The sequence below is a fragment of the Salvelinus alpinus genome, chromosome 2 (assembly GCF_045679555.1).
Source record: "Salvelinus alpinus chromosome 2, SLU_Salpinus.1, whole genome shotgun sequence".
In the NCBI taxonomy this organism is placed as follows: Eukaryota; Metazoa; Chordata; class Actinopteri; order Salmoniformes; family Salmonidae; genus Salvelinus; species Salvelinus alpinus.
In genome coordinates, this window is record NC_092087.1 from 78962062 (window position 1) to 78977300 (window position 15239).

The 15239-nt window shown below is 44.7% G+C and overlaps 1 long non-coding RNA gene across 1 annotated transcript; it reads right to left on the reverse strand.

Moving 5' to 3' along the window:
* Positions 1 to 4652: 4652 nt before the first annotated feature.
* LOC139544390 (uncharacterized) lies at positions 4653 to 15222 on the reverse strand. Its single transcript, XR_011668861.1, has 2 exons — positions 15125 to 15222; positions 4653 to 13445 (listed from the first exon to the last, which is right to left on the reverse strand). It is a non-coding gene; the product is annotated as an uncharacterized lncRNA (long non-coding RNA).
* Positions 15223 to 15239: the final 17 nt, after the last annotated feature.

Here is a 15239-nt window from a genome sequence, read left to right on the forward strand (position 1 = left end):
GGCTTAAGGACAACAAAGTCAAGGTATTGGAGTGGCCATCACAAAGCCCTGACCTCAATCCTATAGAAAATGTGTGGGCAGAACTGAAAAATCGTGTGCGAGCAAGGAGGCCTGCAACCTGACTCAGTTACACCAGCTCTGTCAGGAGGAATGGGCCAAAATTCACCCAACTTATTGTTGGAAGCTTGTGGAAGGCTACCCGAAATATTTGACCCAAGTTAAACAAGTCAGTTAAAGGCAATGCTACCAAATACTAATTGAGTGTACAGTATGTAAACTTCTGAACCACTGGGAATGTGATGAAAGAAATAAAAGCTGAAATAAGTCATTCTCTCTACTATTATTCTGACAGTTCACATTCTTAAAATAAAGTGGTGATCCTAACTGACCTAAGACAGGGAATTTTTACTAGGATTAAATGTCAGGAATTGTGAAAAACGTATTTGAATGTGAACTGTCAGATGTATTTGTCTAAGGTGTATGTAAACTTCCGACTTCAACTGTACAAAGACATGGAAACACTGGCCACTTTAATAATGTTTACATATTGCTTTACTCATCTCATATGTATATATTGTATTCTATTCTACTGTATTTTAGTCAATGCCACTCCGACATTGCTCATCCTAATATTTATATATATATTTATTAATTCCATTCTTTTACTTTTAGATTTGTGTGTATTGCTGTGAATGATTAGATACTACTGCACTCTTGGAGCTAGGAACACAAGCATTTTGCTACACCCGCAATAACATCTGCTAATATGTGTATGTGACCAATACATTTGATTTGGTTTGACTCCGTCCAGGTCTCGTGGAGTTTCTGCAATTCCGTCCACAACAATGTAGTTCCGCCTTGATTTTCCCTCGAGATAAATCTTATTTCTCAATTTCTATCATGGATTCACATACATAACTGATGTCCTCTCTTAATGACTTACAGGTTGCGGTCATCTTGCCGTTCTCCTGTTTAAACTTATCGAGATGACACTGGGAGAACTGCAAACTGTTCTTCAGGTCCTGGACCTCTCTGGTCAGGTCATCCATAATTTTTTTTAGTTGACTCAGTATTTGGATGCAACACTTGAAGATATTTTGTTGCTGTTGTAACAACTGCTTGTAGAACTACTTTTGTTCATTTTAAAGATCCTTCACCTGTAATAATAGACATCACTGTCCTCAACGCTACTCCCAACGGCTTTGGTTTTTGTCATGGTCGCAATGTAAGCTACGCTGTTACTGCTTGCAGTTTCAGACAGGGAAAGTCACAGGGAAAATGGAAACAGCAACAAACAGCAGGGCTCTAGACAGCCACAAGACCGGGACAATCCGCGATCCCTGCCACAAGGGCTAACCGTGTCGCGGTCTGGATTCAAGCCCTCAAGAAAACCCTGATAGCTTGATAGGTAGCTAGCAGGTAGCTGCTATGCCAAGCGGTTCCTCAGAGCCTTGGTCGGCAGGATCCCTGGACAGATAGCAGCAGTCCCAGCAACTGATGCCAACCTTGTTCCAGGATCCAAACTCAAAAAGGTAGCTAGCTAGCTAGTAATCAAACGTTTTCTAATTAACACTTTTGAGAGACTTTCAAAACAACAAACCGAGTTCTCCCTCATTCCGCGTTTAACAGGAAGTGGGTGTGGAGCCAATGGCCGCCCCATAGGAGGGTATAGGCATGGAACGCCACGTGGGGTGACTCTGGCGGGGGGTGCTGGACTCTTGAGGTGGGGGGTGCTGTGAAGGCCACTGGACAGTGAGTGTTCAGGGGGAATGACACTGGTCATTGTAGGGATCGCTCTGAGGTTGTGGTACACTGACCACTGGAAGGGGATCGCTCTGGGGTAGTGGTACACTGATAACTGGGAGGGTGGCACCTTGGGGGCGTGGCACACTATCCACTGAAGGGGTAGCACTCAGGGGATTTTAACCACTGGGGGGAGGGGGAACACTGGAGGGGGAATTCTGGATGGGTGGCACTTTGGGTTTGTGACAAGGGGTCTGGTATCCATCCCATCTTGGCTGGGGATGGGGGTAGCTGGCTGTCTACTCAGGGTAGGCATAGGGAGCCTGGAAAGTCTGAGCTGGTTGTTGGACTTGGGCCTAGTAAGGATGAGCTCATTGCTGAGCTGCAGCCACTGGGCTTGGCGCTAAGTAAGGTTGGGCTAATAGCTGAGCCGGGGCCTGGTAGGGCGGAATTCGTAGCTGAGCTGGGGCCTAGTAGGGCTGGACTGGTAGCTGAGGCTGCTGATAGGTTTGGTATGGTTGTTGTGGCTGAGCTGTGGCCTAGCCTTGAGACTGGTATGGCTGGGCCGGAGGCTAATGGGGCTATGCTGGTTGCTGAGCTGGGTTCTGAGCTGGAACCTGGTATGGCTGGACTAGGGGCTGGTAGGAATGAGCAGGGGCCTGGGCTGGAGCCTGGTATGGCTGGGGTAGTAGGGCTGGGCTGGAGACTGGTAGGGCTGGGGTAGTAGTGCCCAAGGAAGGTCAGAGGCCGACTGGGTTCTAGAATACTATTGAAGTCGTGGGTCTGTCCAGTATATGTAGGCTTGACTCTGTGTCCTGTACTGCAGCCCCTGGGTCGGATCAGGTGGTAAGGTAGCGGATGATGGGTGGAGCCTGTAGGCTGCTGGGCTGGGATCCATGGGAATGAGAGATTGTGGTATCTTATCTGTAAGATTGGTTTAATCTACCCCCACTCAGGGTGCAAACTGGTCTATGGGGGTTATGTGATTATCTGGGGAGGGTGGAATGGCCTGGGTTAGGTTGAGGCCTGAATGCCCTGGGTTGAGGCCAGGATGCCCTGGGTTGAAGCTTGAATGGCCTGGGATGAGGCCTGGATGGCCTGGGTTAATGCCAGTGTGGCCGCTTGGTATGCCGGGGTGGCCGCTTGGTAGGCCGCTTTGGCCACTAGGGTAGTCGGTTGGCCGATGTTGGCCTAACCCATTAACAGCGAACATCTGTCGTCTCTCAGAGCAACACGTGCCAAGCAGACTGAACTCAGGTGCGGATTTACTGTCATGGGGGAACCACTTACCTGGTTCATCCCAAAGTCATCGAGAAGGTGTGGGGACGTTACGGCAGGGCTGGAGTCAGACAACGCGCAATGAGAGACCACAACGCTCCTCTAAGCGTGGACACACTGGGCCCACAAGTGGCCAAACACGCTTCGCTCCTTGGGCCTGATCCCTCCCCCCCCACTCACGAGTGAGAGCGAACAGTCTATCCCTCATCCTGATAGCGCCACATTGGCCCAGGAAGCCATGGCTGGCAGAGATTTTTCCTCTCCTGTACGCACAACCATGGTGCCTCCCACAAGGCAGGGATCTGCTATCCCAATTGAAGGGCAAAATATTCCACCCTCATCCCGAGTTAATGGATTTCTGCGCCTGGCCCTTTAGAGGTCCAACTTAAACTCGGTGGGCTTGCCTCCAAACATAATTGCCACGATTCAGAGTGCGAGAGCTCCCCCAAAAGAGGTCTTTATGACCTGCAGTGGAGATTGTTTAAAAAGTGTTATGAGAGATACGAGTTGGTCCCCTTTCAGTGCTCCATCCCTGCCGTTCTCTCCTTCCTATAGGAATTGCTCAACATGGGCAAGTCCTTTTCCACCATTAAGGTCTACTTGGCAGCGATCACAGCCTAACATGTAGGACTAGGTGAGATGACGATCGGGGCTCAACCAATGGTTTGTCATTTAATGATGTCTCCGTCTGGTCTCTAAGCCACTTGCCCCATCATGGGACTTTGCACTGGTTCTGGATGCACTCACGGGCCATCATTTTGAACCCCTGGACACGGTGGATCTTAAGACTATGTCTTATAACATGGTTTCCCATACTCGGTCCTGGGGCCCCCCCATGGGTGCATGTTTAGATTTTTGCCTTTGCACTACACACCTAATTCAAATAATCAATGCCTAATGATGAGTTGGTTATTTGAATCAGCAGTGTAGTGTTAGGGCAAAAACCAAAACGTGTACCCAGGTGAGGTCACAGGACCGGGTTTGGGAAACCCTGTCTCATAAGATGGACCTGTTGCTCACCTTGGCTACGGCCAAGCGAGTTAGTGAACTTCATGCGCTCTTGGTTCATTTTCATTTACTCAGTTTGATCCCGACTACTCCAAGATTATGATATGTCCTTATGCCGAGTTTGTTCCTAAAGTAATTAATATGGCATAGTAGTCAAGCCACTGACCTCTGCCCCTTCCACCCTCCACCGTTCTCTTCCCCAGGTTGTGTCTGGTACGTGCCCTGCACGTCTACATGGACAGGACTAGGCTGTTCCGGAGGTGTGACCATTTGTTTGCTTTCCCAACCCTGCTCAGGGTAGGGCTTTGTCCAAAGAACAGGTAGTGAGGGCTATTGCCAAGGCATACAGTTGTAGGGGGTTGCAGTCTCCCCTGGGTGTCCAGGCGCATTCCACAGGAGGATTTGCTACGTCATGGGCACTGTTCAGGGCCATCTCTCTTAGATTTTTGGGCTTCCCCTCACACCTTTGTTAGGTTCTTGATAAGAGAATTTCCAATCCCAATGATAATAACAATCAATCAATAGCTCTGACCAATTCCTGAGGTTTGTAAGACCATGGGTATATGTAACGCTCGTCTTCCTCCTCGTCTGAGGAGGAGCAAGGATTGGACCAAAGCGCAGCGTGGTTTGAATACATATTTTAATTATCAATTATAGCAACGAAGATGAAAAAACACTTGACAAAATACAAAACAATAAACGACGTGAACAAACGAACGAAACCAGTACCGTGTGGCGAACAAACACAGACACGGCAACAATCACCCACAAACAAACATTGAAAACAGCCTACCTTAATATGGTTCCCAATCAGAGACAATGACAAACACCTGCCTCTGATTGAGAACCATATTAGGCCAAACGAACAAACCTAAACATAGAAACAAATAACATAGACTGCCCACCCCAACTCACACCCTGACCATACTAAATAAAGACAAAACAAGGGAAATAAGGTCAGGAACGTGACAGTATAATAATAATTAGTCAAAGACTCAGCTTATACAAAAGGTTAGTACAGTTTATTCAGAGAACGTTCTAAAGTCAAGAATACAAAACAATTCATTTTATACTGACTTCTCACGCCCACACATTCACAAAACCATACGCACACACATACACACAACCATACACACACACATACACACAACCATATGCACACACATGTCCTGCTACCCAGCCGACAGAGATTAGTGACCTTGTCCTTGAGACTTACTCCCCGTTCTCTCCCAAATCTCTAGTCAGGTCGGCACCAAGTTCAGACAGTCTGTGTTTAAAATACCATAAAGACATATTGTCTTTACCCTAATTCTGACTAGGACTACACATTTATTGATTATGATTTTATACATTCTAATCAATTCCATACAATTATATGTTTCAGGGCGGAATATTCTAATCATTCAATTAACAGATAATTTTCACCTATCAGTTCTATTGTCTGGATGTCAATGCACCTTCTCTGGCGCACAAAGTCCTCGATGCTGGAGCTGAGTAGGATGAATCAGGCACATTACCATGTACCACAACAGGCTTCTCAGGAGATGGGGTATTGGCAATCAGGGCATTTTGCAAGTGTTCCATAGTGAGATGTCGAACCGAGTCGACTGAAAGATAACTTTGGGTTACGGTATGTAACCCCGGCTCTCTGAAGGTGAGGAGGGAGCCATCTCACCAGATTGCCCCTCTTGCATGACTCTAGAATTAGGAAACCAGAGCATTGCAGGTGCTATATAGCCATGCGGGGTGTACACCCACAAAGCTCTGATTGGCCTGCTAGGTGATATTCTCCTCCAGAAAACCGGGGTTACATACCGTAACCCAAGGTTTACAGTCCCAGACAGTTCAGCCCAAGCCAGTGGTCCAGCAGCAGCCCTGGTATGAACACAAGCAAGCTAATATAAATCATGCTGTTACACAGAGCAAAGGGGTCATGTGGAACATGGGCTCTGAAAAGGGAAGCAGTTTTTGGCCCGCAGATTCAGCAGGCAGCCGACTTACCAGCAGCCGAGCTCCCAGCAATCCAAGCAGTCAACCTACAAGCAGCCAACCTACCAGCAGCCGACCTACCAGCAGCCCAAGCAAGTCGTGCAACCGACCTACCAGCAGCTGAGATGCCAGCAGCCCAAGCAACTCGTGCAGTGGGCCTACCAGTAGCTGAGATTCCGGCAGCTCAATATCATGATTAGTGATAAGTTGGAAATGTTCATGGTTTTCCAGACTCAACACCTTCCCTGAGGGTGACATCCATGGAAGCTCTGACCAGATCGAGAGAGTTTGAACAACTACACTTGGGTGGGTATAAAGCAATTGCACTATTAACCACTTGAAGGTTTTGGCCTTAGAAATTGTCTATAGCAACTAACATTTTTGCTCTTGCTCTCAATGCTGGCACCACTATGCTTCACCATAGGGATGGTGCCAGGATTCCTCCAGACGTGACGCTTGGCATTCAGGCCAAAGAGCTCAATCTTGGTTTCATAAGACCAGAGACTCTTGTATCCCATGGTCTGAGAGTCCTTTAAGTGCTTTTTGGCAAACTCCAAGCAGGCTGTCTTGTGCCTTTTACTGAGGTGTGGCTTCAGTCTGGCCACCCTACCATAAAGGCCTGATTGGTGGAGTGCTGCAGAGATGGTTGACATTCTGGAAGGTTTTCACATCTCCACAGAGGTACTCTGGAGCTCTGTCAGAGTCACCATTGGTTTCGTGGTCACCTCCCTGACCAAGGCCCTTCTCCCCCGATTGCTCAGTTTGGCCAGGCAGCCAGCTCTAGGAAGAGTATTGGTGTTTCCAAACAACTTCCATTTAAGAATGATGGAGGCCACGGAGTTCTTGGGGACCTTCAAGGCTGCATAACATTTTTGGTACCCTTCCACAGATTTGTGCCTCGAAACAATCCTGTCTCGAAGCTCTACGACAATTCCTTCGACCTCTTGGCTTGGTTTTTTCTCTGACGTGCACTGTCAACTGTGGGACTTTGAATGGGGTACGGTAGTAAATGCCAGGTGCATTGGTTTGTTTTTTAAGAACTGCAACGCTGCTGGGTTTTTCACGCTCAACAGTTTCCTGTGTTTATCAAGAATGGTCCACCACCCAAAGGACATTCAGACAACTTGACACAACCGTAGGAAGCATTGGCGCCAACATGGGACAGCATCCCTGTGGAACGCTTTCAACATCATGTAGAGACCATCCCCCGTCGACTTGAGGCTGTTCTGAGGGCAAAAGGGGTTGCAACTCAATATTAGGAAGGTGTTCCTAATGTTTGGTATCACAGGAGGTTGTTGGCACCTTAATTGGGGAGAACGGGCTCGTGGTAATGGTTGGAATGGTATCAAATACATTGTTTCCAGGTGTTTGATGCCATTCAATTTACTCTGCTCCAGACATTATTATGAGCCGTTCTCCCCTCAACAGCATCCACTGTTTGGTATACTCCAGATTTTTTTTGTCGAATGCCTGGTATAGCAAGTAGCGGCGAAGGAACACAATGTATATTATCCAGGTCAAACTCAAAACCTATAATCTGCATAAATAGCGTTGAATACTTCTCTGGTCACACTTTATGCTCACAAACTAAATGAGTCAAAACCAGCTATTGCACCTTAATCTACCCTATGGTGAATTATGACATTCTGTGCAGACAAACGTCCAAAAGGGAAGATCAAATCAGGGAATGGAACCAAAATTATTTTCCAATCGTTTCATTCCGATCAGAACCCCTATTTATTTTGTTCCGTTCGTGTTTTGACCAGGATAATAAAGTTCTGAATCAGTTCTAACTCCAAAAAAGTAACTGTTCGTATAGTCAGAGAGGAAGCGAGAGGCCCAACTTGCCGGAAAATCTCTTTCTCCAGCAGGTGGCGTTTCCCCCCCGTATTTTCGCCCACTAAGCAAGGAGTTTTTGGGTGGAAGTCAATAAAAGTGTCTAATTTGGTCAACAAAAATTTGCTACGTGAGGTTTATTTGATCTAATAGATGTTTCATAATGCTTAAGTTGTTATGAGTGTACTGATATAAGTAGGACACGTGTCATCCTGGCAATTTTGAGAAAAAAACCCTATCGGAGATGTCTAGAGATGGCTACACATATTCATGGCATGAGGCTAGTAGCATAGCATCTCTCTCCATTGAATACAGACTGTTGATGTCAACAACCCTCATCAAATATTCAAAAAATTATTATAATAAGGAGTTCATGTATCCACCAACCCAAAGAAAGGATAAGCGGAAGCTAGACAGCCAGCCGTGCCGCTTTGTGGACAATGACTCCCATTGTTAGGGCAGAGACATGTATCTTGTCAGTATATCCATACTCTTTGGTATAGTTCCTTTTCGTTCATTTGTACTGCGTGAAATCAACAGTTTTTACATTTAGCTCATTAAGGCTGCATTCACACAGGCAGCCCAATTCTGATATTTTGTTTTCACTGACTGGTCTTTTGACCAATCAGATCAGCTCTGAAAAAGAGCTGACATGAAAAGATCTGATGTGATTGGTCAAAAGACCAGTCAGTGGAAAAAATATCAGAATTGGGCTGCGTTTAAACGCAACCTGATTTACTCCACCAACTAGGGTAGATAGAGCAGCTTGCTATGGAACAGATAAGCTAGTTGTTTACATGTTTGATGGACAGATAAGCGCAGGCCATAGAAGCTACTAAAATTTCACAGGTGAGGATAGAGCGAGAGAGAGAGAGGGGTGGACATGGAGGCTTCCCTTGAAGCAGTTCCAACCCCTGTATCAAATTTTGATACATCTTTGTATTCTATATTTTCTCCATTTTGTTTTTTATTTTGTTTTTCTCTTACTTATTGTTATCCATCCACAGATTCGTCACTGAATGAACTGTAAACCCATGTGACGATGACTGTAAACTATTAGAGGATGAGTTCCAACACTTACCTGCATGTTCAAAGGTGGGTGGGTGACGTTTTACAACAATCAAACGTTTTACAACAACCAACTCATTCAAGGGTTTTTCTTTATTTTACTATTTTCCCCACCTTACAATGAAATACTTACTTACAAACCCTTAACCAACAATGCAGTTTTAAGAAAAAAAGAAAAAAAATGAAAGTAACAAATAATTAAAGAGCAGCAGTAAAATAACAATAGCGAGGCTATATACAGGGGGTACAGGTACAGAGTCAATGTGCGGGGGCACCAGTTAGTCAAGGTAAATGAGGTAATATGTACATGTAGGTAGAGTTAATAAAGTGACTATGCATAGATAATAACAGAGTAGGAGCAGCGTAAAAGGGGGGGGGGGGGGTAATGCAAATAGTCTGGTTAGCCATTTGATTAGATGTTCAGGAGTCTTATGGCTTGGGGGTAGAAGCTGTTTAGAAGCCTCTTGGACCTAGACTTGGTCGCTCCGGTACCGCTTGCCGTTCAGTAGCAGGGAGAACCATCTATGACTAGGGTGGCTAGAGTCTTTGACAGTTTTTAGGGCCTTCCTTTGACACCGCCTGGTATAGAGGTCCTGGATGACAGGAAGCTTGGCCCCAGTGATGTACTGGGCCGTACGCACTACCCTCTGTAGTGCCTAGCGGTCGAAGGCTGAGCAGTTGCTATACCAGGCAGTGATGCAACCCATCAGGATGCTCTCGATGGTGCAGCTGTAGAACCTTTTGAGGATCTGAGGACCCATGCCAAATCTTTTCAGTCTCCTGAGGGGGAATAGGTTTTGTCATGCCCTCTTCACAACTGTCTTGGTGTGCTTGGACCATGTTAGTTTGTTGGTGATGTGGACGCCAAGGAACTTGAAGCTCTCAGCCTGCTCCACTACAGCCCCGTCGATGAGAATGGGGTGTGCTTGGTCCTTCTTTTCCTGTAGTCCACAATCATCTCCTTTGTCTTGATCACGTTGATGGAGAGATTGTTGTCCTTGCACTACAGTGTCAGGTCTCTGACATCCTCCCTATAGGCTGTCTCATCGTTGTTGGTGATTAGGCCTACCACTTTTGAGTCATTGGCAAATTTAATGATGGTGTTGGAGTCGTGCAGTCATGAGTGAACAGGGATTACAGGAGGGGACTGAGCTCGCACCCGAGGGGTACCTGTGTTGAGGATCAGCGTGGTGGATGTGTTGTTACCTACCCATACCAACTGGGGGCGACCTGTCAGGAAGTCCAGGATCCAGTTGCAGAGGGAGGTGTTTAGTCCCAGGGTCCTTAGCTTAGTGATGAGCTTTGAGGGCACTATGGTGTTGAACGCTGAGCTGTAGTCAATGAATAGCATTCTCACATAGGTGTTCCTTTTGTCCAGGTATGAAAAGGCAGTGTGGAGTACAATAGAGATTGCATCATCTGTGGATTTTTATTTAACCAGCCAAGTCAGTTAAGAACAAATTCTTATTTACAATGACGGCCTACCCCGGCCAAACCTGGATGACGCTGGGCCAATTGTGTGCCGCCCTATGAGACCCTCAAATACAGCCGGATTTGATACAGCCTGGATTCGACCTAGGGACTGTAGTGACGACCTCTTGCAGATGCAGTACCATAGATTGCTACGCCACTCGGGAGCCCTGGATCTGTTGGGGCGGCATGCAAATTGGAGTGGGTCTAGGGTTTCTGGGATAATGGTGTTGATGTGAGCCATGACCAGCCTTTCAAGCACTTCATGGCTACAGATGTGAGTGCTACAGGTCTGTAATCATTTATGCAGGTTACCTTAGTGTCCTTGGGCACAGGGACTATGGTGGTCTGCTTGAAACATGTTGGTATTACAAACTCAGACAGGGAGAGGTTGAAAATGTCAGTAAAGACACTTGCCAGTTGGTCAGCGCATGCTTGGAGTACACGTCCTGGTAATCTGTCTGGCCCTGCGACCTTGGGAATGTTGACCTGTTAAAAGGTCTTACTGACATCGGATATGGAGAGCGTGATCACACAGTTGTCTGGAACAGCTGATTCTATCATGCATGTTTCAGTGTTACTTGCCTCGAAGCGAGCATAGAGGTAATTTAGCTCGTCTGGTAGGCTCGTGTCACTGGGCAGCTCTCGGCTGTGCTTCCCTTTGTAGTCTGTAATAGTTTGCAAGCCCTACCCCATCCAACGAGCGTCGGAGCCGGTGTAGTATGATTCTATCTTAGTCCTGTATTGACGCTTTGCCTGTTTGATGGTTCGTCGTAGGGCATAGCGGGATTTCTTATACGCTTCCGGGTTTGAGTCCCGCTCCTTGAAAGCGACAGCTCTACCCATTAGCTCAGTGTGGATGTTGCCTGTAATCCATGGCTTCTGGTTGGGGTATGTACGTACAGTTACTGTGGGGACGACGTCATCGATGCACTTATTGATGAAGCCAGTGACTGATGTGGTGTACTCCTCAATGCCATCGAAAGAATCCCGGAACATATTTCAGTCTGTGCTAGTAAAACAGTCCTGTAGCTTAGCATCTGCTTCATCTCACTTCAAAGGGCTCCTTTACTAGGCTACCCGCACATGTTCTTCAAGCCTCCAAACAGTGGTGAATCAAACATCCTTTCCAGACATCTTTTCCACAAATCACCAAAAAGTGTAATGACATTTGGCGATTGTCAATTGGCCAGAATGTATGCGTCATTTGCTGTCCGCATCTGTGTCTCAGCCACTCATCTCTGCCTTGGCAAAACGTCAATGTTCTGGTTGAACCACATCACATTTTGGAGCCTAGGCTATACCACCTGTTTAAGTCCATTCGCAAATGTTTCATGCCTCTGACATGCAGTAGTGATTAATAATGGTGTGATAGCCTACCGTTTTCTTGACATTTTGTTTTAATTATTGTAATAGGCTCATGTTTTACCAATACGGCGTACCCCCACTATTTATTTTGCCAGGACACCATACCGGCCCTCCTTACTTTCACCCTTGGGAAAAAGTTAATTAATCCACAAATTGTATATTATTTTAAAAAGACCACGTTTTAATGAATTTGTTGATATAATTAAAAACATATATTATAAAACAGTACAGCAGGAAGCAGGAAGTAGGCGGGACTTTCATATCAGATAGAAGGGTTGGCTGACAACGTCACAAATTATGTGCACGCATTGATGGGGCCGAAAGCCGTGCTTAGTTATGATTCTGAATAGTCAGATGCTCTAGCTAGCAACAATGACATGCAGGGAATCGTAGTTGGCTCATTTCAGCTAGTTTTATCTTGTTCTTGATACCATGTCTTGTTTTGAGGTGTTTTGACTGGTTTCATGTCAATGCTAATATGGCAAAAATGTGCTAGCTAAATAACTGTAACAATGTATTTGTGCAAATGTATTTGTTTTCAATAAACATTTGGGGAAGAGTCTTTCTAAATGTTTAAATGAACATTTCATAACCCCACATAACACACTGCTGCTACTGTTTATCTGTCCTGTTGACTAGTCACTTCATTCCTAGTTATACGTACATATCTACCTCAATTACCTCGTTCCCTGCACATCGACTTGATACCTCATGTATATAGTCAAGTTATTGTTACTCATTGTGTATTTACTATTACATTTCTATTATTTATCAATTTTCTTTCTACATTGTTGGGAATGGCCCGTAAGTAAGCATTTCAGTTTTAGTCTACACCTGATGTTTATTTAACTAGGCAAGTAAATTCTTATTTACAACGACGGCCTAGGAACAGTGAGTTAACTGCCTTGTTCAGGGGCAGAAAGACAGATTTTTACCTTGACAGCTCAGGGATTGATCTAGCAACCTTTCGGTTATTGGCCCAACGCTATAACCACTAGGCTACCTGCCGTTTACAAAGCCTGTGAGGAATAAAGATGTATTTGATTGAACTTGTTTGCAAATAATTGGTTAGAGATCTTAAATATCACTTTAATTTGTATCTCCTGTAGCTTTAGAATCGTGTCAAAGTTAGTTCCTGTTTCAGTAACGTCTTTGGTCACGTTTGCGTGAGTCAATCAAAAACACCTGAATGATTGGTTGACAAATAGTGCCTCAATGCAGGTGATGGCTGCATGGTGCAGTTGGTTTGAAGCAACTGCAGCGACTTGAAGACAACTTCATCAAAGACTGTTAGAGAGGATCAAAACCGTAATATATCATGGGTAAATTGTGACTGACTGACTGATCTACAAATAATAATGAGAAGTTATTTATTAAACAAGGTTCTTTGTAGATCAGTCAGTCGGCATTCGCCTGCACTGTCGGCTGCAATGTTAAACAAGCCCATTAACGGCATGCCCTTTGATCACATGGTTTTTGTAAAGTTCATGCAGTCCACATGTAGGCACAAGTCTGACATTTTTTGTCTCCATAATGCAACACACTTGAGCTGCTCGAACCATAGAGAATGATAGAGGCCTCTAGTGGCCAAAAGTCTGTGTTAGCATGGGAAGCACCATTGAGAGCTTCCACCATCTTAATGTAGTCAACTGGGTGGGACTTCCAACTTCATTGGCTGATCCCTCCTGAAGAAGAAGAAAATGTACTACTTCAAAATGGAGATTGCCTCAATGGCGCTCCCAATGCAGTCACAGACGCTATGATGGCAAAGATAAAGATGAGTCCTCTATCTATCTCTATGACTTGAAGGTGCCCATTGTCTGTCTGTTTTTCAATGCCAGTTCTGCTTTAGTTTGTCACACAGCCGGCTAGGGCTGGAAGCACCCCCTCCCTTTGTGGAGAAAGGGGAGGAGCATACTACAGTCACTCTCTCACTGATGAACTGTATGTAGCAAGGTGTCTGCTTGTGTGTGTTTGACTGTGTGTATGCGTGTACCCTTTTCTCTGAGTTAATTGTGATGCAGTAAGTTTTAGCAGTGAGGGGGAAAACAATTATAAAGAATAGGCAGTTTAGTTCTGATTGGGTTTTCCCAATTGGGAGGGGGCTTATATACAATGAATTGTATGTGCGAGAGATTTTTAACATGGTGATTCAATCAAATAAATCAACCCTCCCCCCAAAATAAAGTGGTTCGCTATGGAAAGTGGATATAATCAATTCCAGAAAAACGCACAAACCAGGAGATTAACCGAACAAATTAAATACAGTAGCTAAACAAGAAAACGTGTTAATATGATAAATACAATTCCAGACATTTCAGGCATAAACATTTTAATCACATATATATTTTTAAAGACCTCTATTGGTCATTGGTGGAACTACAGTGGCACAAGCAGACATTTTAATTGAAAAAGAGTTTGCCTGCAGAGGGGCCAGTGAGACAAAATGGCCGACCTGAAATCAGCTCATGGGATGTGCGAAAATGAGTAAATGTCAGTAAATGTAATTTTTCTCAATGATGAATAAGTTTGCATATGTTATTTTGGCTCTGGGTGTGTTTATTGATCACATACGTTGTACATATAGGCCTACTAAGTCACTTTAACCTATGACCAGAACAATTTAGCACTTGAAGCAGTTGAGCATCTTTTTTGTTCAGTCTGGCCTAAAACAAGTTTTACCTTTTTGTTTTTTTTGTTTCTTCCTTTTTCCTTTACGATTTAGATCCACATTTGAAGCCACAAAACGAACAAATCACCACTGTCTATAGACATTTCGATTTTTAGACACGTATGTTGCTATGCTACTATGAACAACTATAGCTTTTGAACAGTTGAAATGCTTAACAGCTACCAAGAGAGCCCACAGATCACAAGCACTGTAGTTTCAGTTGAAACTTTTCTAGGATGTGGGATGAAAAAAAAAAAAAGTACAATACATAATTTCCACCAAAGATGTAATACTTTACTATAATTATAAGCTGTTATAAGTATACTTGTGTTGCCACTGTTCTTAAACAGACTCCTCCCACTTATGAATACCACCCCTCCTCCCTTCATACTTCCCTCACCCTTCCCCCATCAGAAAAGACCACACCCCATCCCCCTCTTCTTGCCTTGTCAGAAAACAGTCTTTAGCTCTTCCACTATGATGGTCTTGTGACTGATACTGTCTATTCTCCTAGTAGAGCAGGTGATCAGGTAGTCTGTGAAAGTCTACACAAGTCTTTCTTACCCTCAGGCGATCAGGTAGTCTGTGAAAGTCTACACAAGTCTTTCTTACCCTAACAGATCTAAGAAAATCACGTTAGACATGGTTCTGTTCTCTCTTCAACATATATAATTTCCTTCAACTTCTACTTACCTTGTTGAATTAAAAAAAAAAAATCATAGACGACAGTATTCATACTGTACTTGATTTTCTTTTAAAGCTACTCCTAACAGCTTTCACGTTGTTTTCTGTCATGGACGATATCTAG